A 26,336-nucleotide genomic window follows, 5' to 3' on the forward strand; every position below is an offset into this window, starting at 1 on the left:
GTGTTGTTAGCTTTACTGACACACTTCTAATGATACACTACTGCCCATTAAAATTGCTATACCAAGAAGAAATGCAGATGATAAACGGGTATTTATTGGGCAAATATATTGTACTAGAACTGACGTATGATTACATTTTTATGCAATTTGGGTGCATAGATCCTGAGAAATCAGTACCCAGAACAACCAACTCTGGCCGTAATAACGGCCTTTATACGCCTGGGCATTGAGTCAAACAGAGCTTTGATGACGCCTACAGGTACAGCAGCTTCAGCACGATACCACAGTTCATCAAGAATAGTGACTGGCGTATTGTGACGAGCCAGTTGCTCGGCCACCATTGACCAGAGGTTTTTAATTGGTGAGAGATCTGGAGAATGTGCTGACCAGGGAAGGACTCGTACATTTTCTGTATCCAGAAAGGCTCGTACAGGACCTGCAGCATGCGGTCGTGCATTATCCTGCTGAAATGTAGGGTTTCGCAGGGATCCAATGAAGGGTAGAGCCACGGGTCGTAACACATCTGAAATTTAACATCCACTGTTCAAAATGCTGTCAATGAGAATAAGAGGCGACCGAGACGTGTAACCTAAGGCACCCCATACCATCACGCCAGGTGATACGCCAGTATGGCGATGACGAATACACGCTTCCAATGTGCGTTCGCCGAGATGTCGCCATCATGACACTGTAAACAGAACCTGGGTTTCATCCGAAAAAATGACGCGCTCCTGTCTGTGATGCAGCGTCAAGGGTAACTGCAGCCATGGTCTCCGAGCTGATAGTCCATGCTGCTACAAACGTCGTCGAACTGTTGGTGCAGATGGTTGTTGTCTTACAAACGTCCCCATCTGTTGACTCGGGGATCGAGGCGTGGCTGCACGATCCGTTACAGCCATGCGGATAAGATGCCTGTCATGTCGACTGCTAGTGATACGAGGCCGTTGGGATCCAGCACGGCGTTCCGTATTACCCTCCTGAACCCATCGATTCCATATTCTGATAACAGTCATTGGATGTCGACCAACGCGGGCAGCAATGTCGCGATACGATAAACCGCAATCGCGATAGGCTACACAATCCGACCTTTATTAAAGTCGGAAACGTGATGGTACGCAGTTCTGCTCCTTACACGAGACATCACAACAACGTTTCACCAGGCAACGCTGGTCAATTGCTATTTGTGTATGAGAAATCGGTTGGAAACTTTCCTCACGTCAGCACGTTGTAGGTGTCGCCACCGTCGCCAACCTTGTGTGAATGCTCTGAAAAGCAAATCATTTGCATATCACAGTATAAGCTCCCTTATCCTAGGAGATTATATGGGTTAATTAATGATTATTATGTTACACTCCTCTTGTTGTAGTTGACCGTGTATATCGAGACTTCATTCAGTGTTAAATGCAATGGTGTGGTACTAACAGATGGAGACGCATTAAGAAGTGGTAAAATTTAATTTATTTCCTTTATCACACTGCACAAACATAAACACTCTATTATTCAAACTGTGTGCCACTACTATTAAACATAGAGATAAATCCTTCGCTACGCAACCGCCTCTGGCTCACGCAGCCTACATCTTCCACAGCCTCTCAACAACTGCCTCTGCTTGCGACTCTCTGCACCACTGGGCATTGTCGCCCTCCAAAGAACAACCACTTACAGATACTACACACCAGTACCATCACAACAGCATCTTCTTCCTGTCGGTTAAATTTCGCGTCTGTAGCACGTCTTGTTCGTGGTGTAGCAGTTTTAATGACCAGTAGCGTATTTTGTTTATTTGTGTATCAAGTTTCGTGGGACGATGCAAGCCAAAGCTGCTTGGTCGTGGAACGAGCTAATATACACTTGTACATAGTATTGCTCACAGAATTCATAAACTAAAAATTAAAGAATTAATAAAGCACGAAAAAACAGAATATGCGAATAAATAATATTTTGCAGAGAAAAGTTCTCAACTAGTGAGAGGAACTCTTCTACATAACAGGTGTAGCGTTCTGCAAGGAAAGCTTTCAACTTGGGTACTTGAGGATTAAGATTCAATTTTTCAGTTATGCTGGAAGCCTGTTGAAAATAGGCTGAATACTTTACACCTTTCTGTAAAATACTTAGAGAAGTATCATCGGAGTGTATATCATTTTTCCGCCTACTGTTGGCTGAATTGATGTTGCAGTTTCTACTGCATTAATCTGTATCGGCAGCAATGAAACACGTGGTGTATGTAAAGGTACCGCCGACTTAGAGCTGCGAGACTCCTAGACAACAGCCGGCACGAACTTCGCGAGCACGTCTTTCTGACTGTCCATTTATACACTGAGGTTTCACTTGTGCCTGTGCACAGAGTTGCCCCAAAATACACACTAACACAAAAATAAGAATTATCCTAATGTAACGGATGTGGGTAGGTGCGATGTACGAATACATGTACAGACAAATAGACGATCACAATTACAGAAAAAATGGATGATTTATTCAAGAGAAAGACCTTCACAAATTGAGCAAGTCAGTAACACGTTGGTCCACTTCTAGCTCATATGCAAACAATTATTCGGCTTTGCATTGACCGAGAGGGTTGTTGATGTCCTCCTGAGCGATATCATACCAAATTCCACCCAATTGTCGCATTGGATTGTCAGATTTCCCAGCTGGTTTAAGGGCTGTGCCCATAATGCTTCAAAGATGCTCAGTTGGGGAGAGATTTGGCGTCCAGTCAGGTTGGTATTCCACTGCCTTCGCAGGTAATCGAGCCTCATTTCGAAGCGGGACTCACCGCTGAAGACGATTCTGCTCCAGTCGGTGAGACTCCAGGACACGACGACCAGCTAAGACGTGTCTGGAGGCGCCCCGGACGGTGGTAGGGTGTCAGTTCGTCACCCGCCGTGCGGCCGGACAGCGAGGAAGGACGTTCTGGGGCGCCATTTAATTTCATAGCTGGACACATTTGGTTCACATCTGCCGCACCCTTACAGCACGGCGGTACGTCGGCAACACACTCTAGCCCGCCTTCTTGCTCTTCATGGCAGGCCATCTTGGAATTACATTTCAGCAAGATAACGCCCACCCACATACGGCGAGAGTTTCTTCTGCTTGTGTTCGTGCTTGCAAAATCCACCTTGGCCAGCAAATTCGCCAGATTTCTCCCCCAACTGAGAACGTTTGGAGCATTATGGGCGGGGCCCTCCAGCTAGCTCCAGATTTTGACGATCTATCTTGCCAGTTGCACATAATTTGGTACCATATCCCTTAGGAGGACACCCAACAATTCTGTCAGTCAGTGGTAAGCCAAATAACTGCTTTCATCAGGGCCAGAGGTGGACCAGTGCTTTACTGAACTGGTTGATTTATGAAGCTCTTTCTCTTGAATAAACCATGCAATTTTTTTTTAAAATTGTATTCATCTATTTGCCTGTACATGTACATACATCTACCGATTTCCGTTCCATTCGGATGATTGCTTGTGGGGCGTGTTCTTTTTTTTTTTTTAAGTGTATATGAGGTAACAGGATGAAAGTAGTAGTAGTTGTTGTTGTGGTCTTCAGTCCTGAGACTGGTTTGATGCAGCTCTCCATGCTACTCTATCCTGTGCAAGCTTCTTCATCTCCCGGTACCTACTGCAACCTACATCTTTCTGAATCTGTTTAGTGTATTCATCTCTTGGTCTCCCTCTACGATTTTTACCCACCACGCTGCCCTCCAATACCAAATTGGTGATCCCTTGATGCCTCAGAACATGTCCTACCAACCGATCCCTTCTTCTCATCAAGTTGTGCCACAAATTTCTCTTCTTCTCAATTCTATTCAGTACCTACTCATTGGTTATGTGATGTACTCATCTAATCTTCAGCATTCCTCTGTAGCACCACATTACGAAAGCTTCTATTCTCTTCTTGTCTAAACTATTTATCGTCCATGTTTCACTTCCATACATGGCTACACTCCATACAAATACTTTGAGAAACGACTTCCTGACGCTTAAATCTATACTCGATGTTAATAAATTTCTCTTTTTCAGAAACGCTTTCCTTGCCATTGCCAGGCTACATTTTATATCCTCTCTCCTTCGACCATCATTATTTATTTTGCTCCCCAAATATTACAATGAAAGTAAGCAAAGTAAAAAAGCTTTCGCTTTTCAGTGTCAGAGACGGTGGTGATCATTCTTAAGCGAAGGTAGCAGCATTCGGTTTCTGCACTAGATATTAAACGTGATACTTCCAGGACAGCTTGCATTTACTTTTACTGAGTGTTTGACCACCTTCGTTAAATAACAGCTCACTTTACAATAATTCCGAATCAGAAAGTATACAGTTTTGTTACATTTAAGTGTTAATCCGTGCTCTGTAAGCCACGTTTTGATGTTAATGGCTACACATTAGCTATATCATTTATATTCCTTTCCACGTCTTTTACATAACGCTTGTGTCATCTGTAAAGAGAACAATTTTCATGTCATCTTTGAAATTTAGTGCCATATAATAGACGCATATCAAGAAAAACAGACCAATGAGTGAAATCTGCTGCGCCCCGCTCATATTCAAAACTTTTCCCTCTTCGTTGACACTGGAGGACAGCCATCTGCTGTTGATGTTTCTCCAAAATTCCATAATGCTCCAACTTAGGTAAAAGTATTGTATGGTACACACAATTAAATCCTTTTGCTAAGTTAAAGAAAATATCTGCTGTCCTAATCGTATCGTTTAGCGCAGCTAGTGTCTTCCACACAAAAGAATAAATAACATTTTGTTACGTTGCTGTCTTCCTGAAGCCAAACTGAGTGTCGGACTGTGGATTATGTTTATGCAGATGTACCACTACCCTCCTATACATTGCTTACACAGAAACTTTTGCCGGCCGCTGTGGCCTCGCGGTTCTAGGCGCGCAGTCCGGAACCGTGCGACTGCTACGGTCGCAGGTTCGAATCCTGCCTCGGGCATGGATGTGTGTGATGTCCTTAGGTTAGTTAGGTTTAAGTAGTTCTAAGTTCTAGGGGACTGATGACCTCAGATGTTAAGTCCCATAGTGCTCAGAACCATTTGAACCAGAAACTTATGAAAACACTGGTAGTAAAGGAGTTTGCCGGTAACTGTGGTCTTCGTCTCTTCGGCCCTTTTTATAAAGTAGTTTCATTAACGAATAATTCAATCTGTCAGGAAACTGATCACAACTGAAAGGAACATTGCACAAGTGACTAAGTACAGAACTAATGTGTGGTATTCTGGTCTTCATAATCCTACGTGAAATTTCACCATTCTCGTTCGAGTCAGTACTGTTTAATAACGTAGTAATTGATTAAATTTGATCCTTGCTTGTTTCCTGTAGCTGAATGTTATGTACCTGCCTCGGAACATCAGCTTCCAAGAGTCATGCATACTTATTTTGCAACACTTTTAGCGTGGTATCGGTCCATTCACTTTATAATCAAATTGTTGGCTGAGCACCACAGCTCGATGAGCTGGGAATCGAGAATCCCAGTTGAAATTTGTACCCTATGAGTTAAATATTAACACTCCTTGTCTGTGCTAGTCTGGATCCAGAATGCTGACATATACTTATTGGCGTAATTGACGAATTAATCTCTTGGAATTAGCGATGTTTGATAACAAGCTAAAATCCCTACTATGACTGAAACTACGCAATAAAACAACACTAATAAATAGTGAAGCAGTTTAATTCTCAATTATTCACAATCTACTCTTTTATTGACCCAAGATCGTAAATTACCTTCAGAGTTACCAAAACATGAAAGCAACACTGAAATTAAAGAAATACAGAATTTACGAAATTTCGCATTACAAAAATTATTTACGTTGTCTGGAATTCATGTTTCTTCAGAAAATTCCGGTGAGGAAAAATTTCCACTTTCCATCATATTTTCTGGATTGAAGATTATTGGAAATAAGTAACAAATAAACTGCACCATTAATAACATCTTCGAAACACAACTGATTCGTCTTGATGGGGATACTAAAGTTTCATTTATATTTTTATACTGTTAAAATAATTGAAGAACACTGAAAAAGCCCCAACCTTAAGAACACTAGCTTAAAATTATAATGTCGTTGAGCTAGTTCAGTATTTTACTCTGTAGTCAAATTACATGTACTGTTAACAAACGAAATCGTGAAAGCATATGTCCATAATTAAGCACCTATGTAACAGCATGTAATTTATTTAAAAGATCCATTAACATCTGTTCTGTTTTTAACGCTAATATTGATTTTTGACAAAAGCACCTAATTAAAAAGCATCATTGCAAGATATCTTTTGGTACTGGGAGTCCTTTAAAGACCTTGAACTCATCTGAGGTAAAAGTGACTTGTAATGTGTACTTTCTCGAGATCAGACGTGTGTGAAAGTCTCCCTGTAAATTTGTCTGTTGCGCGACACTAGTGAAACTCGCTGAGTACATATTACCCTACCGTTGAATAAATAAATATACTTACCAGCATCAACAGCCTTTTCATTAATTTAAGAGACGACAACGCAGGAAATTAAAACAGAAACTACACAAGAACATTAAATCGGGTGAAAAACAACGGAATGCTACTAACCGGCGGAGAACAGTACAACGAAAGGTAAGTAAAAATTCTGTACTCGTTCAGCTAACCTTGCAGAAACGGATTTTTTTGTGGTAACCTCATGACCTGTGAGGACACATGAGAGTTCCAGACAAGAAAGCGGAGAGCAGCTTCAAACCGGTACAAATAAAATTTTAAATTAAGTTCGCAGCTATAAGGGGTGTCTGATAATTCATTCCCTATTTTTAAATAGTTATAATTTCTTTATTTATGAACTGATCTTCTTATAACTTCTTTTGTTAGAAACAACACTGCTTGAGGTTGTGTTTAACATCATTTTAAACCTCTACATAAGCTCCATCATTCTCTACGCAACTATTTTCTTAATCGAACTAATTACCGCAACATGTCCGGTGGTACATTGGCTAATACACGAGGTATTACTGCCACCAAGCTCCGTTGTTTCCTCTTGTAAACCTCGTCTTTAGCCAAAAAGCGCAAGGGCTCGTGACAGACCATTCATGTCCACCACACAACGACCTGGGGAATGAGCAAGCAGCCATTCGCCTACATCATTTGCAAACTGTGCAGGTGCTCCTTCGTGCAGCAAGTGAGGCTGTGGATTGTTGCATTATGAAGTTATGTCTTTCGGCAATCATTGTGTTTCGGCAACTCCGGATGACGTGATACCACACCAAACAGTCACTTTCGGGCGCCGTTGTGCATTTTCAACACATTCTTGTGCGTTTTTGGCTGCCCAGTGATGACAGATATGCCTGTTTACAAATCCTTTAGTGTGGAAACTGCCTCATCAGTCCACACACAGTGTGCTCAGCAAGAGCAGGTCAATCATTATTCAGACCAGGAAAATTTCTCCAATTTCCAGTCTTCCGTCACAGTCATCAGAAAACAATTGTCGCGCATAATGCGGCTTCCACGGCGTAAGAGTGAGAGCTTTCTTGAGAATCGTTGCAACTTTCACGAGAGCCTTGACGCAGTGATTTTTTAGGGCTCCTCGTGAATGTTCTACGAACTCTGTCAATATTCTCTGGTGTCCTCGAAGTTGGTGATCTCCCTGATCATCTTGTATCGGCGACGCTCCCTGTTGTTAGTAATTCGGAATGGCAAATTTTAACTGTTTTTGCATCCAGTGTTCCATGGATTTCTCATTAAGCCCTCCATCAGCTTTGTATTCGCACAACAGATGCCCAGCTATTTTGGGCCGTTCTTCCACAGTCAACACAGACGGCATTTTCCAACTGAAAAAAAGAGAAATGGTGCTCAACACAACCTCAAGGAGTTCTGTTTCTAAGGAGCGCTATTTCTAAAAAAAAGTGATTCATAAATAAAGAAATTATAACTGTTTAAAAATAGGGAGTGATTTATATGACACCTTGTAGACAAGAAGTGAGCATTAAACATTTTGCCCAACTCTGCTGGATCACTAACAGGTTTATTCTTATTCAGGAGAGGTATAACAACTTCAGAACCCTCATTCTGCCCCGATATCTTCTTCAGAATTAATCACATAGCTTTGATTTTGTTATGAGAGTTTTCTATACTCTTAGAGTAAGGCATTGTGAGTGAGAATTCATGTGGAAAGAATGCTCAAAATGGCTCTGAGCACTATGGGACTTAACTGCTGAGGTCATCAGTCCCCTAGAACTTAGAACTACTTAAACCTAACTAACCTAAGGACATCACACACATCCACGACCGAGGCAGGATTCGAACCTGCGACCGTAGCGGTTCGCGCGGCATGTGTAAAGAGTGTGACCTGTGAAAATAATTCATGGTCATGTGATATCCACATTTTTCGGCGTTGCTAAGCTCGTTGGTGGCAGTTTCTGAATCATTTAACATCTAGAGGAGGGTTGGGGGTGGAAGGGGGTTGAGATAAACAGAATATTATATGAGATGTAAGAATATTGTGCGGCGTCCATTCTCGGACATGTTGGCTATTTGTCAGTAACCTCACAGCTCATTTATAGAGTTTTTGATCAATAAATAAGTACTGTTCAAAAACAACAGTATCACTCGTAAATGTATACTAAGAAGCAAACAAAAAAAAAGTCTCACACCATCCATTACACAACCACAGCATTTTACAGAAAGGAGAAAACTATGTAGCGGTAAGACGTAGGACAGTCTAGTTCCTTTTGTACTGAAATTTAGGAAATAGAGGCTGACGTAGAGGGCTATAGTCGAAATTAAGGCTGCTAGGAAGGAAGTTATACGTACTTCAGTTGGATTATTAAGCGATGTAACGTAGGCAGCGATTTTACTCAAGTATTCAATTGAAGTGTTTATCGGAAATATACCGCAACAGCAAACGGTCTTAATGAAATCTCGAGCTTCTGGCGCCTCATGTAGTTAAATTCCCATAGTAATGTTCTTGGCTACTGTTCTTCAGTGAGTTAACCGTAACTTCACAGGTACTGCTGTTGCTTCACTTTGCTCTCCTATATGGTGTGATTTAACAGCAGAGTGACTGCGTAAGTTTAGTTCTCTCTCTCTCTCTCTCTCTCTCTCTCTCTCTCTCTGTGTGTGTGTGTGTGTGTGTGTGTGTGTGTGTGTGTGTTATAAAAACGCTTTGCCCTTTCTTAGCCACACCACTCCCCCCCCCCTCCCTCCCCCCATTATTTTACATGACTACGGGAATTTGTTTTATTTATGACTCGTTCCACATCATTACGATATGCAAATGATCCATGGAACATGGAACTAACTAACTAACCACCAGTGACACATTTCGCCCAGTTAGCAAGGTGCGGCTGTGAGACTTAACTGTTGCCTCTGGTACGTACCCTCCCGAGAGCCGTATTGACGGGTATTGACGACCGTCTTGGCCAGCTGACTAGGAAAACGCGCAGCCCCGAAGGGCTTCCGTACCGCCACGTGAGAGGCCGTACCTGTCGACGTGGAAATCGACGTCCTCGGTGGACGTCTATTTCTGATCCGGGTCACTCGAAGACCCTTGGCGTCCGGCATGGCAAGAGCTTACCGTCGCATTCAGTAATGCAAGGTGGTCCAACCAAAAGAATGTATCTAGCACTCAACGATCGAAAGCGAGCTAGATCATATGTTACCCTCAGGACTGCATTACAGCGAGTTTGCAATCCGTCAGTTTTTCTGTTCTGAAGACGAAGCGATTAGTGCCTCGGAAATTCGGAAGGTAACGTTCGACGGAAAGTGGAAACGAGATGTGGGTGTTTCTTGCAGGTTGCCGTGTCCACAGCAACTCGCAGATAAGCTGGGAAAGTGGGCTTGCAGATGTTCCAGCCTGCTTAGCGCAGCCGTTTATCGAGCCATCCAAGGATGATGTCTTCACAGTTTTGCACTGAAATAGAATATGTGCAGCAATCCTAGAAGATAGTTATTAACAGTGCCAAGGCAGCCAGTCGTTCGGTTTAAGGACTGTCGAACTGTTAACTGCTCAAGGACGGGATGATGGTAGTGGGGTTGCCATGAGGAGTGGATAGGACGTCTTGGACAGGGGATAGAAAATGGGACCGTTGCCGAAGGTATGCGCTGCTGACGACAGAATGAAGGAGCTGCAGCGCCAGCAATTGAGCACAGCCCGGGGCAGCGAGTAACCATCATACCGACACAAAAATAATTAACCGAACCGTTTCGTCTAAGTTAGATGAGTGTGATTTGCTGGAAAACAGAGAGGCATTCTAACGCATGGAGAGGACTTATACTAAATAACTGGAAAGCAGAGTTTTTGATCGCAGTGTGGAGAGGAAGGTGCTGCAACTGGAATAAGTTTCTATCACTGATCTAAGTGAACACGGAGGCCAGTTGTGTCGAAGTAAATAAACTGTAATTCGTGTTGTAGTTCTACTTCTATTTAAGTGCTTTCCTCGCGATAGTTATTATATCCTCCTTGTGGTCTCTTTTGGCCGACTTTGTTCACTCCGATTTAATCAATGCTCCTATACTTCCATGAGGTATGTTACATTACAGCTGTTCATAATGCACTTAGTGTCATAAAATTATATTTGTTTTGATCGCAAATTTATTCAAGAATGACCGGGTTTCGACTGATGAGGTAATCGTCTTCAGATCAGTTAAACCTCGTTACAGTGAGACCTCAACGATCTGAAGATGATTTCCTGATCAGTCGCCGCCGGATATCCTCATATAAAAGTGCCATCGAGACAAAGAATATTTTACCTTGAAACTTATGTCACGTATTTCACGAACTTGACCATGCCCAGTCTTCCAAAACTTAGGGTCATGCTGTTCATTTTGAAACCCGAGCATCCCACAATATTTTAATAATAGAAGACCGACGTAAGTTAAGATTGTAACCCAAGTATACACCTTTGACGGGTTGTACTACACTCGGAAGCACAGGGTGTCCGCGGAGGAGTCAGCTCTGTAAATGATGCAGGGAGAGCAAAAAAGGGAGAGCAAAGTGTACATGATGTAACAGGACAGGAAGAGGAGCGTGTGACCACTGCAGACCGTGCCACAGATTACCTCCAAGTTGTTAACACAACACGCACTTGTTATGTAAATCCACCAAACTATGGAGGTTTAAACATTTGAGACCAGTAGTGGAAATAAAATAAAATGAGTTGTGACTGTTAACAATAAAGTTTCAATCGCTGTTTCTTCGTTTAATAATAATGAGAAAGAAAGAGTAAGAACACCTTGGCCACTTTAGCAGTTTCAGTGCATAAATAGTCTAAGTTGCTACGCATCGAAAATATTATTTTTTTCAGTTTTATGATGGAGTGATTTATTATTCGTATACAGTGAATGAATCCTAGTCACCTGTGGTGAGCAATTTTAGTGCCTTGAATAACTGTTCATTATATTAGCTAAAGACTCCAAAATCAAGTTGCTGTCGTCTCCTGTTACACGAAAGTAAAATAATACATTTACAGAATGAATACTTGCAGAACTGGGGCGCTGCAGGGAATATTTTTGTACTAAATCCTTTACCGAACTGAAATAAGAATTACAAGATTTTATAAAGTTTTATGCATATGCAAAACATGCCATTTCCTTTTGTTACGCTTAATAATAATAATAATAATGATAAATAAAATTTTAAAAAGGAAAAAAAGACAGTTATACCTAACAGTGATTTGACTTTGCTGCATTTTGGTATGTGATTTTAAAACAGCCTGCATTTTAAGTCTTTCCCTTCGTAATTTAAAATGGTTTTCTCAAGCCTTTTGTTTCATCAAATGATTATTTTACTGATTAATGCGTATTCTTCATCGTCGCCTTCCTTTCTTAACCTTCCTCGAGAATCATACGCAGATAATTGTCGACTGACGGTCCATATCTAGTTCCTAGATGAGGGTTAAGGCTCCAGTGTTGAAAAGACGAACAGCCGGTAAATTACTGTAAGTCATTACTCTTGAGTTTGGTGAGAAAAAATGGTGAAGCGTGCAGTAATCCGCGAAAAAGCGTTGTGTTAAGCATCACGGAAAAATTTCGAATCTAGTCGCAAAATTCGGTTTACGTTTTTTTATTTTTGGCGATTATCGTGATAACGGAAAGCTTTTTGCTTGCCTAGTTCGTAATACTAAACGTTTTCGTGCAGTCTCATTAATGTGAGCTCCTGTCAAAGGCCTCAGTAAGCACCTTTTCCAGCGCGGCCTGTGCAAGACGTGCGGGATGGAAGCCAGAGATGTGGAGCGCAGCGACAGGGATGTGCGGCGACGCCGGCTGCAGCGCCGCGGCAGCCTGCGCTGAGTTTCTCGGTTGGAGATCCGTGGCGTGAATATCCGTGTCGAGGAGGTCGCACAGATTCTCAGCTGGGATTAAATCCGCGGAGTTTGGTGGCCAGGGCAGTACGGTGAACTCGTCCTGCCGCTCTTCGAACCACGCGTGTACACTGCCACTTGTGTGACACGTTGCATTGTTCTGCTGGTAGATGCCACTGTGTTGACGAAAGACCAACTGCATTTTGGTGTGGACATTGGCCCCAAGGATAGAAACATAATTGTGTTGATCCACTGTGCCCTCCAGAGTGACGAGATCACCCAGGGAACGGCACGAAGTCATTCTCCAGACTATAACACTCCCTCTTCCGGCCTGGAGACTTAGGGTTGTTGTTGTTGTTGGGTATTTGTTTTCAGGTGTTACACGCCAAGTGACACACGTCATCTGCAAAGGCCGCCTGTCGCCACTCAGTGGATTGGATGTCCAGTTGCGGCACTGACCACGCAAATTCCAGACTTCGTCGCCGATGATGAGCCGGCAGCATCGGTGCACGAACCAGGCGTCTGCTGGCCGAGCTGATACGCACCGACGTCCACTGAACGGTGGTCGAGGAGACACCGTTAGAACCCTTTGGTTCATCTTAATGGTCTGTTGTTCAACAACTGCAGGTCTGTTCGCCTGTGTATAATCAGCCGTCGTTCGCCCCTGTCATCTGTGATCCGTTGTTCACCACAGTTGCTTTTGAGTGGCGCAGTTCTGCCATCCACGATATACTTTAACCATGGCGGCACGCCAACAGTTTACAAACTTAGACATTTGAAATGCTTCCAGCATTGGCCCGAAAGCCAATGATCTTGCCCATTTGGACGTCAGATAAATTGTTCTGTTTCCGCATTAAGACAACTACTGCAGTGTTTTGCGCTTCCTCCCCCCCCCCCCCTCCCCCTCGCAAAACTCCTTATATACTACCCACTGCTAGTTCTGGGAGTCTGGCAGTGGTTATTGTACGTTGGCGTCAAACGTAAGCGGTGGCCACAGAAGTGTTCGCTGCAATACCACACACTTCTCACAAGGATGAGAAGGGGTTCACTTTGATTTTATATTTCGTAGCAACAGTTGGGTAGGTTTTAGTCATGATATAGCTCTAATATTTGTCGCTAAAATCCTGGATGGCCTGAACATTTATCAAACTCATGACCAATTGTGTGAGAATATTTGGCTGTTGCTTAGGAGTGTGTAGGATTAACTGTTGGCAGACTCTTGTTGAGGGTGCTTCAGTGTGTCCTGTCCTAAGATTCTTGTTTCTATTTAGACACCTGTGTAATTTTTTTTATTCTAGATTGATACAAGTTGGCGGCCTTGTATCTGCAGGCCGAAATATTTGGGAGGTCTTTTCCGTAATGTTTCCTGCGCCTTCGCTTAGTATCGTGCCGGTATGTCTTAAGCATTATGAGCCTTAAACCGGCCCCGACTTGTACTCTTGCAACAAGCATTCCATATTTTACGTGTGAAAGTCAGTAGAGTGTTGGAAGTACATAATAATATGTTACTTTACAGACAAGAGGCCTAAATACTCAATTCGGTATTATGACATTGTTTCACCGTGTATAGTAATAGACTGCCTCCTTTCAATCAGCGTAGGAACGTCGAAGTGGCAGATATTAAGATAATCGATCGCAGACTAGAAAGGGAACTGCAATTGCTTAGTAGTGCGAAGACATCTTGAGGAGATGAGGTACCTATAAGAGCCTACGAAGGTTATGCGAAAGAATTCGTTCCCCTTGCAGTAGCAGTTCGCTGTACCTCGCTCGAGCAACGAAGCACAGGTCATTCCAGTTTTGAAGAAGAGTCGTAGGACAGATGCACATAATTGTAGACCTATATCGTTGACGTTAATCTGTTTGGAACATGTTTTATGCTAAAGAATTATGACGTTTTTGGAGAACGAAAATCTGCGCTGTAAAACTCAACGTGGATTTCGCAGACACAGATCTTGTTACGGTCAGCTCCCTCTGTAGCGGTGTAGAAAACAACGCTCAGGTTGACGCCGTGTTCCTTGACGTCAGCACGGCATTTGACACCATTCCGCAACACCGTTTAGTGAAACAAATACGAGCTTACTGAGTATCGGACCAGTTCTGCGACTGCACTTGCTTGCAGACAGAATTCAACACGTCGCTCTTAGCGGAACAAAATCGACTGATGAAAGGTAATCTTTGGAGTACCATAAGGAAGTGCGATACTACCGTTGCTGTTTACAATTCATATAAATGATCTAGTATAAAGCGTCAGATGCTCTTTAGACTGTCCGTAGATGATGCGTTGTCCATAAGGGAGTAGCAACGGCAGAAGACGGAACCTATTTGCAGAATGACTACAGCAGGTTGAGGAATGGCGCAGGATTTGCCAGTTGACACTTAACGTAAGGAAATTAACATGTTGTGCATGCATACGAAAAGAAATACACTTCTTATTGGTGAAAAATTGGTGGAAACGGTATCTACTATAAAATATCTATTAGTAATTATCTAGAGGTATGTTTCGTGAAATGACAACAGAAAACAAATACTAGGAAAAATAGATTCCAGACTGAGATTATTAAGAAAATATTAAGGAAATGTAACTCATTCATGAAAGAAGTGGCTTATAGCACGCTTGTTCAACCGATTCATGAGCATTATTCATCAGTCTGGAAACCTTATGAAGTAGGACTGATGCGAGAGGGAGAGGGAGAGAGAGAGAGAGAGAGAGAGAGAGAGAGAGGAAATGTAACGAAGAGTGGCGCGTTTCGTCCCAGAACAGTTTGGTTGGCACGAAAGCGGTACAGAGATGCTCAGCGCGAGGCTTTGTGCATCACGGACAACTTCAGTGTCGAAATTTCGAGAGAGTAATTTCCGGTAAGAGTCGGACAGCATATTACTTCCTCCGACATACGTCTTGCGAAATGACCACGACGAGAAAAATCGAGAAGTTAGAGCTAATACAGAGACTTACCGACAATCATTCTCTCCACGCACCATTCGCAGGGGAAAGCTCCAGTTAGTGGTACCTGAAGCGCCCTCCGCCACTCACCGTCTGATGCCTTGCGGAGTATTGATTTAGAATGAGTACGTAGCATATCTGCTCTAACATGACTCGGTAGCCAACAGAAAGATTGGCCAAACCAGTATGCGCGCTCCAGTTGGTGCGAGGTGGGTGGAAATTCGGTGAATCTGTATTAGATAAGGGGCGGCTGCCTCGCTGTGAGACGGGAAGACCGGTGCGCGGGAGATTGCGGCCAGCCTGGCCTCTGGCGCGTCGCGTCTGCAGCAACAGAGCAGCGGAGGAAGCGAAGCGAGTTCGTTCCGCGAAGTGCCCCCACCTCGCGGCCACGCCAGGCGACGCGACGCGGCCTGGAGACGGGAGAACGGCGGCCGGCTGTGCAACAGCCAGCAGGCCAGCCAGTCTGGCGCTGGCGGCGCGGCGGCACTCGCCAGCGGCACGGCCCGGCACGGCACGTCAGAGCGCGCACGCGGACGCGCCATGTCGCTCCCGCTCTCCATGGTCAGCCTGCCGGCGCTCACCGTCGCCGTCACAGTCACCGCCACCGTCTTCCACGTCAGGAGGTGCGTGCCCAGCCTGACCGAGGCGCACTGCCAGTACTGCCGCAGCCGACTTCTCGCTCCGCCAGGTCGGCTGTCGTAGCTATACATAAGTTAGCAGTGGCGCCGAGAAACAGTTCAAACCGCAGAAATTAAAACAATGCTCCAGGACCTGACGCACTGTCTCGCAGGTGTTATACAGAATTTTTTAACCTCCCACCCGCTATGTTAGGCTGATTCTTGTTTGAGACTTGACCTTGCTGCCGCAAATGACAAGGTCGCTTTGAAAGGATAGCAGCTGAAATCATTTCCTTCGTAAGTAACACACTCCCTAACAATGGTTGGACACAGCCGTGCTTATTATTCTTCATCAGCCGGCCGTTGAGGCCTAGCGGTTCTAGGCGCTACAGTCTGGAACTGCGCGACCGCTACGGTCGCAGGTCCGAATCCTGGCTCGGACATAGATATGTGTGATGTCCTTAGGTTAATTAGGTTTAAGTAGTTCTGAGTTCTAGGGGACTGATGACCTCAGCAGTTGAGTCCCATAGTGCTCAGAGCCATTTGAACCATTATTCATCATCATCACCACCACCACCACCACCACGATCGTCGCCTAGTCCCGTTCGACTACGCGTTCAACATTGTTGTGGGGTTGAGGAAATGTTAGAGTACGTGGCTGGATGCCCCTCCCCCTTTCCACCTACCCTCCGTGGCGGAATTCATACATCCCTTCTGTCTTCGTCCGGGGTAAATCTAATGTTCAAGCATCATGTCGTTTTCTAAATAGATATTGTAAAAATAACACCGCATACGACTGATGTTTGAGCATCTTTTGCTTAGCGTATTAAACGACAACTTTTCATTCGATTTGCTTGTCATATTTATTTCTTGTCACCGTTCAATATAGTATTTACGCTTTAAATATCTTTTTATCGGGCATTTGCTTTATGGTTTCATTTGAAGATTAATATCGTAAAACAAAGAGCGACTACTCTCTCTTGTGAAGCTCACATCTTTGGAGCACGTTTTACTCATTAGTCTCTTATCAAAGTTTTCTACTATCATTGATCACTTCGCGCGATACTTTACTTCTTACTGTAACAGATTAATTTTTTTCTTTTCTGTTTGTTTTCTCTCGTATGATGCTTCTACACGAGGCTTCATTTTAGACAAATGAATATCACACAAGAAACTCTGTACGGGGACCCGAGTTCCCCAAGACACTAGTGTAAATTTTTTTCAATTCAAAAATAAAAAGCTGTTGCCACCACCACTTTATATAGTATTTGAAAGCAAAGCTCAGCCACCTCTGGCGGTGGCGCCTTTCTATACAGAGTCGCACCGGCGTCTTCCTAAACTGAGCCCCTCGACACCTGGTTCTTTTACGAGAATAATGACGCCGTTAGCGCTGCAGTTAAAATCTTATAGTATTCGCTCGCGACTTCATCACATTTTCTGTTGGGGTGTTGAATAAGTATCTCACAACTGTTACGTTCCGTAGTCACAACAGAGTGGATACTGCTAAACAGTAAGGTTGACTTTGGGTCTACTTAATGTACTCGAGGTTCTTTTTACCATCAAATAAAAACACCAAAAACTACTCAACTCCCTTAGAGTATTCTAAGGTAGTTGAAACCCAATCACAGCCAAACCGATTCGTAAATCAATACCAGACCATAATGCGCCAAATGACACCTTCTCAAACCGACAATTTTTGGCTAAATTCCACCTAAATTCACAAAGCACGTCGTTACGCCCCAGCGCGTCTAATAGCTCAGAACAAGGTGACAAAATTTTTCACTATACACAATACGCTGCAGAACCCCAAACTACCGCAAAGTCAAACTGGATAGTTGACTCGCGGGCTCGTAATGTTAGACCCCACTATCCGCGGAGCTGTCTCGGCCAGTTATCCAGTCTGTTACATAATCTACCAGGCAAACTGACAGCGTCCATCAAGACCATATTAAAACCATCTCGAACCATTAGAACAACATCATTACGTATTTCAACAACTTTTTTGTTTCTTTTGCGCCTTCAGTTGACGCTTCTGCTGGCCATCTCGCTCTCGCTGTTTACTCTAGCGTCAGGCCGGAAAACACACGTCCACCACCAGACGGCGGTACCGTCGTACGTCGGCTGTCTACAGCAGCACTTTCTTCGTACACGAAATAAGTAACAAATTAACAATATACAAAATGCACATGATTAGCTACGTAACAGAGGGTACGTTAAGGCAATTGATCTACCCGTGACGTGCTACGTGAATTGTCACCTCACAAACCATTTGCGTATCAGCATTTAAACTGAGTTCCACTAACCCAATGAAAATGGCCGTTCCCGTATTGCTTTTTCAAATTATTGGTACGAGAAGAAAGCCTAATATTTGGTGCAATACAAGTACCCCCTACCACGCACATCACGGTAGTTTGCAGAGTACCAATGTAGACAAAGAAGAGGTTGGCCTAAGAGGCTCCACTGAGTAGGGGGCCGAGCCCACACGTCATCTCCGATTTCATTTAAATTTATGGCACATGCTGGGCTTGGCCAGAAATGAAAGTGACAGAAGTGGGCCGGCCGCTGTGGCCGAGCGGCTCTAGGCGCTTCAGACCGGAACCGCGCTGCTGCCTGCAACCTGCCTCGGGCATCGATGTGCGTGATGTCCTTAGGTTAGTCAGGACTGATGACCTCCGATGTTAAGTCCCATAGTGCTTGGAGCCTGTTGAATTCTGACAGACTTTTAAGCTTTAGATGGCCAAGCCACCAGGAAAAAAACAACAAAAAAACCTTTTGGGCGGGTTGGGTTAGCTATCAGCCATTTATGTTAGCATACTACCCAGGCAGCGGGAACGGTAATCCAAGGGGCCTGTTATCGCGTCCCTGTATGAAAACTTAACTTTCAATTCATCTTTTGGATTTGCAGTTCTTGTATTTCTTCCTTGTTTGCAGTTAAGATTGTTGGATATAGGTTCCGCCTTTTATGCAAAACGTTGTTGTTTCTTGTTACCCGAACATGTTTCAGCCCCTCTGTGCCATCATTAATGAGTTTTGTTTATTGGACATCTTTGAAAGTGAACATATTTTAGGCTGTAACTGATCTTAAAAAAATGAGACCTAAAAATAGCTTTTGTTCGTACCTTGGTTTTACGTCATATGGTTTTGCAGGACCATCTGTGTGTGGTGTTCTGCACTGATAGCTTGTCATCTGCAAACGATGTAAATGTGAATTTTATCAGCGAGTTAACCTATCCCTTAATTTTTTTAACAACGTGAGTTTTGTGTGACAACATGTTCTGTGTACACATTTGTTATTACTCACGTTTTGTTGTGATTGGTATTTCTTCTTTCTCGGTCCGCGTTTTGCGAAGTGTAAGGCGATTTTAAAACCAAAAATACGCGAAGTACATTTCATATGTACGTGTAGTGCCTTTGGAACGAGAGAGAAGAAAGATCAGTCACAATAGAACGTAAGTAATAGCAGATGTGTGCACAAAACGTGTTGCCACACCAAAATCACGTTTTTAAAAAATCAAGAAATAAGTTAACTCACTGGTAAAATTCACATTTACTTCGTTTGGTTTGCAGATGGCAAGCTACCAGTGAAGGACACCATACAGATGCCCTGCAAAACCATATAATGTAAAATCAAATTACTAACAGACACTGTCTTTAGGCCTCATTTCGTTGGGTCAGTTACAACCTAAAATATTTTCAGTTTCACAGTTGTCCAATAAACAAAAACCACGGAGGTGCCGAAACTTTTATGGGTAACAACAAAAAACAGTGTTTTGCATAAAAGGTTGAACCTATATCCACTAATTTTCAATTTTTACGAGTACTTTGCTTACACTCACCTTACTGTTCAAATAATAATGTATCCCGCGAAGTAACGCTACTAAGAATGACTACACTCATTTGTCTACTGATTTAGTGTGTAATTGCGCTCACCCTCCGCGAAGGAACCGCTCATCGTTGCCGTACAATTAGACAGAAAACATCCAAACTGGTATTTTGTTAACATCTGCAAAGCGTTAATCTTCTTGTCTTGCGACTCGAATGTTCACTACCGATCCACGCAAACCTGAACGATGACTGCCCTCGCTTCGCAAAAAGGCCCGTGGACGGCGGCCTTGGGCGTCGGTGAAGGAAGCAGCGAGGCAGTCAGTACTTTGTCTCGGAAAAGGCGCAGTCAGCTCCGAATGTTGCAGAGAACCAGCGAAGCGTAAGGGGCGCCAGCAACGACGTCACAGCACTATCCATAGTAATATGCAGCTGAGTTAATTCCCGTGTTATACTGTAGATATCGTGCACAAAGAAATTGTGCCCAGTGATCGGAAGAGAGCACAGGCCGTACCCGTGTACAAGAACAGCAGCATACGACCAATCAAAAATTCCGTCCAATCTTCTTGACATCCAGGGGCTACCGTCCATTTTCATTGACATCTAACTGTTGTAGAATCCTAGAAAATATTCTGAGCTCAAACATAACGAAGCATCTTCAACAGAATGAGCTCTTCCTTCCCAGCCACAGCGTGGATACCGAAAATCATCGACCATGAGAAACCTAACTTCCGTATTACTCGGATGACATCCTGAAAACCATGACTCAAGGTAACCACGTGGATACAGTACTTCTCGACCTCCGAAAAGGCTTTGCCTTTGTACCATACGAAAGATTATTAACAAAAGTACGATTATACGGGATATCAAATAAAATTTGTGGCTCTCTTGAGAATTCCTGTGTAGAGAGGACGCGGCATGATATATTGAATGGGGAGAGAGGTATCGACAGACGTAGGAGTAACTCAGGTGTGCTCCAGAATAGTTTCTGGGGACCCTTGCTGTTCATGTTGCATATCAATGACCTTACAGACAATGCTAATAGTAACTAGACTTGCGCTCTACCAAAATTATGGTTTGGTAGTTCTGGTAGAGCACATAATGACCTAGTAAGTGGTAGGATTATCTAGTAGTATTGGTAGCACTGTTAGGGAAAGATACATAAGTGAATGTGTAAGAGAGAAACTGGGAGCCGACGACTTGTCTTTCTTTGTTTGGTTCTCTGTTGTACACGTAATTAGTGCCACACACCATTCGGCGTCAGTCGACTATGTATTTTATATGCTTACAGAATGTCAATTGCAATTTGTAAGTAATAAAAATCAGTTGATCGCGTAACTTTTGCGCCTTTATGTAACCAAAGAAATTACTTTTGATGCAAGTACAGTTTACATGCACAAACACAAAACTCTATGTAATTATTGTTGCGTTTTGTACTCAATACGTTCTCCATCATGATAAAAAAACCAAGAGTTTCCTGTTACATATAGAGGAAATTTCGCTTTCTAGCACTATATCATAAATCTGCATTGCTTTTTTTTTTATTTCCCTCTGTTTCACATTACAAATCGACAGTTTTCCAATAAAACGTGAATTAAATATTGACAATTACAGTTTTTCTATAACTACTGTATATTTTTGAGAATCCGACAGGAGGATAACTATGTAGTTCACACGGGCCTTTATACATCCTCACCCAGTTTCCAGACAGTCTACCGCTGCGATTTCTAGGACAATCAAGACACGGTTCGCATACGAAAAAAAAGCGATCGATATGAGGTAACGCCCAATAGGTATGCAACTTACCTAACTTACAGGTAACGCGGGTACGACCTTAACTGGCCAAGGCTACCAGGAATGCCACCGTATTCTACGCTTACTTAGGACAGCCTACAGTAGTTTTACATTGGCAATTCCTTTAAATGTTCATGAATTTTGCACTGTACGAAAAAAGAAAAGTAGTATCGTATAACTAAAATTTTAGTGAGTCACTATTTGATTTAGTCAAATCAGATAAATACGTGGGTGTAAGAATTTGTATGGGTATGAAGTGGAATGATCACATAGGCTCAATCGTACGTAAAATAGTGAAGAAGATGTAGTCACTGTACAGAGTAGACTGTTTATACAACACTTTGGTGCCCGAACTAGTAGTATTTCTCAAATGTGTGGAACACATACTAAATATGACTGATACAGAATACTGAACGAATGCAATTAAGGGCGGCACGAGTGACTCCAGGCAGTCGGCAATCGTCCCACGGAAGCCTCCATACGAAGTTTCAAAAACTAATATCAATTGAAGTGTCTAGAGGCATTTTTCTCTGCCCCCTAGGCGTCCTTCTCGTAGGGTCCGCGAAGTCTGATATCCAGGACTTCTAGTGCGGACTGAGTAGACAATGCTATGAATCGGAACACATCTACGGAAATGTACCGTTTCCGTGCCACAGGTAACGTTTACTAGGTATGCAACAGGGTAGTCATGGTGAGGGGTGGTTACTTCGGATCGGATGATGTTATTTGACGTCGGCCCTTCCTCTCCGACCGGGTTCCAGCCCCCTTCACTTCTCTGTGGGTGTTAGAACAATGTCGTTGAGTACACGTTTGCAGAATACGTCGACGCAATCCTTTTGTATGGCGAAGCACACAGTAATGGAAGAGGTGCTAGTCGCCTTTATCTAGATCGTTATTGACAACGTCCGACACCATCGCATATCCTTTTCGCCACAATTACGCAACGGCTTTGAGAGAAAGGTTCCTTCGCCACTAGCAGACGTGTCTGTGGTGCTCTAAGGAGATCGGCAAACCCTATTTAGAAGAGGCCGTACTGCATCACGTAGAAGAGAACCCGCCAACCTACAAGAGCAACCAGACTGACGTCAAATGAATCAGTCCATCCAACGTAAGCAACCCCCCCCCCTCCCCTATCCCCACCAAGGCTATCATGTTGCTTACGTACCTGTTGTTGTTGTTGTGGTCTCAGTCCTGAGACTGGTTTGATGCAGCTCTACACGCTGCTCTATCCTGTGCAAGCTTCTTCATCTCCCAGTACCTACTGCAACCTACATCCTTCTGAATCTGCTTAGTGTGTTCACCTCTTGGTCTCCCTCTACGATTTTTACCCTCCACGCTGCTCTCCAGTACTAAATTAGTGATCCCTTGATGCCTCAGAACATGTCCCATCAACCGATCCCTACTTCTGGTCAACTTGTGCCACAAATTCCTCCCCAGTTCTATTCAATACATCCTCATTAGTTATGTGATCTACCCATCTAATCTTCAGCATTCTTCTGTAGCACCACATTTCGAAAGCTTCTATTCTCTTCTTGTCCAAGCTATTTATCGTCCATGTTTCACTTCCATACATGGCTACACTCCATACAAATACTTTCAGAAATGACTTCCTGACACTTAAATCTATACTTGATGTTCACAAATTTCTCTTCTTCAGAAACGCTTTCCTTGCCATTGCCAGTCTACATTTAATATCCTCTCTATTTTGACCATCATCAGTTATTTTGCTCCCCCAATAGCAAAACACCTTTCCTACTTTAAGTGTCTCATTTCCTAATCTAATTCCCTCAGCATCACCCGACTTAATTCGACTACATTCCATTATCCTCGTTTTGCTTTTGTTGATGTTCATCTTATATCCTCCTTTCAAGACACAGTCCATTCCATTCAACAGCTCTTCAAAGTCCTTTGCTGTCTCTGACAGAATTACAGTGTCATCGGCGAACCTCAAAGTTTTTATTCCTTCTCCGTAGATTTTAATACCTACTCCAAATTTTCCTTTTGTTTCCTTTACTGCTTGCCCAATGTGCAGATTGAATAACATCGGGGATAGGCTACAGCCCTGTCTCACTCCCTTCACAACCATTCTTCCCTTTCATGCCCGTCGACTCTTATAACTGCCATCTGGTTTCTGTACAAATTGTAAACAGCCTTTCGCTCCCTGTATTTGACCCCTACCACCTTTAGAATTTGAAAGAGAGTATTCCAGTCAACATTGTCAAAATCTTTCTCTAAGTCTACAAATGCTAGAAACGTAGGTTTGCCTTTCCTTAATCTTTCTTCTAAGATAAGTCGTAAGGTCAGTATTGCCTCACGTGTTCCAGTGTTTCTACGGAATCCAAACTGACCTTCCTTGAGGTCGGCTTCTACTAGTTTTTCTATTCGTCTGTAAAGAATTCGTGTTAGTATTTTGCAGCTGTGACTTATTAAACTGATAGTTCGGTAATTTTCACATCTGTCAACACCTGGTTGCTTTGGGATTGGAATTATTATATTCTTCTTGAAGTCTGAGGGTATTTCGCCTGTTTCATACATCTTGCTCACCAGATAGTAGAGCTTTGTCAGGACTGGCTCTCCCAAGGCCGTCAGTAGTTTCAATGGAATGTTGTCTACTCCAGGGGTCTTGTTTCGACTCAGGTCTTTCAGTGCTTTGTCCAACTCTTCAAGCAGTATCGTATCTCCCATTTCATGTTCATCTACATCCTGTTCCATTTCCAAAATATTGTCCCCCAAGTACATCGCCCTTGTATAGACCCTCTATATACTCCTTCCACCTTTCTGCTTTCCCTTCTTTGCTTAGAACTGGGTTTCCATCTGAGCTCTTGATGTTCATACAAGTGGTTCTCTTATCTCCAAAGGTCTCTTTAATTTTCCTGTAGGCAGTATCTATCTTACCCCTAGTGAGATAAGCCTCTACATCCTTACATTTGTCCTCTAGCCATCCCTGCTTAGCCATTTTGCACTTCCTGTAGATCTCATTTTTGAGACGTTTGTATTCCTTTTTGCCTGCTTCATTTACTGCATTTTTATATTTTCTCCTTTCATCAATTATTTCTTCTGTTACCCAAGGATTTCTACTAGCCTTCGTCTTTTTACCTGCTTGATCCTCTGCTGTCTTCACTATTTCATCCCTCAAAGCTACCCATTCTTCTTCTACTGTATTTCTTTTCCCCCATTCCTGTCAGTTATTCCCTTATGCTCCTCCTGAAACTCTGTACAAGCTCTAGTTCTTTCAGATTATCCAGGTTCCATCTCCTTAAATTCCCACCTTTTTGCAGTTTCTTCAGTTTTAATCTACAGGTCATAACTAATAAATTGTGGTCAGAGTCCACATCTGCCCCTGGAAATGTCTTACAATTGAAAACCTGGTTCCTAAATCTCTGTCTTACCATTATATACTCTATCTGATACCGTACCAAGCAAACACGTTTTCAAACGGGTGTAGCACAGAAACGGTTCATTTCCGGAACGAGGTTTCAATTCAGAATATTGTCTGCTTAGTCTCTCTAGTCTTAGACGTGCGTATGTGGGGGAATTTTAGAACATCCTGTACGATTACAGCGTGCTCCGAGACCTTTACTCACTCTTCCTTCCCGCGCCAGATGCGGTTGGTACGGGAAGAAACCTTAATACTTGGAGCAGTAATCAGTACCATCTACGAGTACCGTGCACTTCACAGAAGTTGGCACAGTATGTATGCAGGTAAAGAACAAGTTGGCCTAAGTGGCGCCACTGAAAAGGGGGCCGCGCCTTCTCGTCATCAGCGAGTTTGTCCAGATTTGTGGAGTGTGCAGAGCCTCGCCAGAAATGAAGTGAGAGATCCAGATGGCCAAGCACATAGAAAAAGTACCATTTTGGCACGGGTTGAGCGAAGCGTGAGCCATTTGTGTTAGTATACTTCCCAGACAGCGGTTGACGCTGCGTAGAAAGTACAGCACGCTCATCCGAGAATCGTGGGACCAAAACCCCATATCAAAATTTTTTATTTTCATTCCCTACATTACTTACACGGCAAATAAATCGAGATAATCTTCAGAATATTGTATTTATTAATATTCTCATAAAAGAAATGAAAATGAGAGGCAAAGGAAACTTTGGGATTGCAAATAAATTTCCAGGAAGGGAATGTAAGGTGTACATGAGAACTTCGTATGTAAAATTAGATAGTTTTATTATTTTACAGTTGACGATTTACACGTTGATTGGTGATATTCATAATAAAAACAGGGTAATTTTGTAAGCATCCTGCACAGGTCATAAACGCCGGATTTGTACAATTACTTGGTCGTATTAGTGTTTCTGTAGAAAACAAACTTCACTTACATTCATAAATGGAACTTCCATAGCACAGATTGACAGAAAACCACACGTAACGCACCATTTCGCCAAATATTGGCGAGGAAGGCTGGTGATGACAGTGGAATGTATTTTGATACAGTCTACTCGAGATGTGATTTCTTTTTCTCTCTCGATGAGGTAAAAGCGCTTTTGAAGCTTTTTGAGGAAATTCCTCGCCTGCTTCACTTGAGGGTAAAAATAGAGGTCGGAGGATAGAATTACCTGCCGAGTGCTGCTCGAAGGTCAGAATGAAACTAACAGAATAGGGAGTCCCGTACGCTTTAATTACATTCCCCTGTTGGAAAGATATTTGCAGAGTCTCCTTGTGGGCGCTGTAAGCATAATCATTTATTCGAAGTTTATTTACAAAGCCAAATTTTCCTTTTCGTGCCTTTTATGGAAATGCTAATAAATATACTACAATATACTGAGCATTATTGCAGTTTATTTGCAGTGTGAAAGACTTAAAAATTTAAAACGAAAAATTCCGATAACGACAAGATCATACCATTCTCGTATTACCGTTCTGTAGTTTTCCGCTTCGCCAGTCGCTGTGTGGAAACTACACTGACGT

The 26,336-nt window shown here is 43.0% G+C and overlaps 1 protein-coding gene across 2 annotated transcripts in view; it reads left to right on the forward strand.

The window, feature by feature from the left end:
• The window catches only part of LOC126284826 (flotillin-2), a 357,637-nt gene that overhangs the window by 137,790 nt on the left and 193,511 nt on the right, over positions 1–26,336 (forward strand). The window contains exon 1 of one of the 2 annotated variants that reach the window (XM_049984047.1): positions 15,529–15,814. The exons of the other annotated variant lie outside the window; for it this stretch is intronic. The gene's annotated coding sequence lies outside the window, so the exon portion shown is untranslated. Of the gene's footprint in view, positions 1–15,528; positions 15,815–26,336 lie in introns of those variants that run through there. 2 annotated transcript variants of the gene reach the window in all.

The sequence above is a fragment of the Schistocerca gregaria genome, chromosome 8, assembly GCF_023897955.1.
Source record: "Schistocerca gregaria isolate iqSchGreg1 chromosome 8, iqSchGreg1.2, whole genome shotgun sequence".
NCBI classification, from domain to species: Eukaryota; Metazoa; Arthropoda; class Insecta; order Orthoptera; family Acrididae; genus Schistocerca; species Schistocerca gregaria.